General features: G+C 49.6%; 1 pseudogene; it reads left to right on the top strand.

Moving 5' to 3' along the window:
* The window catches only part of LOC107184263, a 43,221-nt pseudogene that overhangs the window by 6,786 nt on the left and 34,735 nt on the right, over positions 1–1,700 (top strand).

Genomic DNA, 1,700 nt, shown 5'->3' on the forward strand with positions numbered 1-1,700 from the left:
GACGGGGGGGGGCGGGGACCCAGGCTGGGGGTCAGGAGAGGGAGTGAGAGACAGACACGTGGGCGGGAGAGGGCAGCGAGGGGTCCACAGAGAGGGGCCCATAGAGGGTGTTGGGCGGGGACTGGACGGCGATGGTAGGAGTGAGGGGGTCACTCGGGAAAGTAGCCTGAGGAGGAAGGAAGTGGAGAAATAGGCTTTAGCATGAAGATCTATTCTCCTTAATTTCCTGGGACAAGAGGAAGGAAATCTGCCTGGGAAACTGCAGGTGTACAACTTCCTGCTTCACCCCCTCCCACTACCCAGAGGTCTCAGGGGTGCTGGGTCTGGTGTCTGGTACCCAGCGCTACTGAAAACAGCTCTGGGACAGCCTGGCAGACCCCAGGAGAGAACTAGTTAAAGATGCCATGTCATGGCCCCCAGTGCAGGCTTCTTCAGGGGAGATAAGGGCTATTGTGTTGGGTTTGAGGATACAAGCCAACGGCACATACTCTCATTGCTGTCGGAGTTTGTGGAAGTTTTAGAAGCACAGACACATGAAGACAATAAAAACCCTCACAGTGTGGTCTCCATGTAGGAACTCTTTGTTCCTCACTCTCCTGTGACCAAGGACAGGAGGGGTAGCCTTTTCCTCATTTCCAGGTCCTTCTGACTGTGAATGTGAGGGGAGCTGATTAACAGGCTGTGACTCCTCAACATAGAGTCACCTGAGGAAACATCCCAGACCCCGATCAGGACCAGGACCACATGGCTGCCTCTCAGGTAAAAGAAGTGTCCTTGGTAAGAGGCTGTCTGCTTTTCTTTGAACATCTGTGTATACATTTCTCTTTCCGTTCCCACACCTGTGTCCCCTCTGCTGCCTTTGTTACAGTCTGTCCTGTTACCCACAGCAGGTTGACTCAGTGCTGCTACTCCCTCTGCTCCGTCATCCCTCAACCCCCCATTCTGTCCCTGCACTCCCTCCCCCAATTCTTCACCTTGAACCAGTTTCTCTACCTGAAGTGCCTCCCCTTTCTTGCCCCCCACTTCTGTTCACCAGGACCCCTCTCCCTCTCAGTCCCCTTCATCTCTCTGGGGCTCTTTCCTCTCCTCCATATTTCTCTACTTTTGATTTTCTTGCTTTTCCAGGGTTTTTTCCTTTCCTTATTTCTTTCCTTTTTTCTTATGATAGTGTCAGCATTTTCTATATTTCTCTCTTTTTTAATGTATGTTTTTATTGATTTGAGAATGTAAGGGATAGGGATAGAGAGCAGAGAGAATCATTAATCAGCTGCCTACTGCATTCCCCACACTGGGTATCTAGTCTGAAACCTGATGTGTGCCCTGACCAGGAATGGAACCCTACCCTCCTGGTTCAGAGGTCAACACTTACTCTCTGAGCCTCACTGCCAGGGTTATATTTCTCTCCTTTTTTCCAGAGCCTTCTCTGCCTTCATTTTATGCAGCCTTCACAAGGTCAGGAAGCATTCCCTCTTTTAATTAATGACTTGCAACTCCTCAGAACATCCTTTTTGTGACAGATCTACCTGGAAAGGCAGCCATGTCTAACATCCCTATTGGGATGGGGTCAGAGGCTCTTGTGTCTTGAAGAGGGAAATGTAGGTTTTAGGTTCAAGTGGCTACAGCATCAGCTCTTAATCAGGGGTAAGAAAATGCACATTTTACTGCTCAGAATTGCTCAACAAGTTTCTGAAAGAAGAATA

The sequence above is a fragment of the Myotis davidii genome, unplaced genomic scaffold (assembly GCF_000327345.1).
Source record: "Myotis davidii unplaced genomic scaffold, ASM32734v1 scaffold965, whole genome shotgun sequence".
In the NCBI taxonomy this organism is placed as follows: Eukaryota; Metazoa; Chordata; class Mammalia; order Chiroptera; family Vespertilionidae; genus Myotis; species Myotis davidii.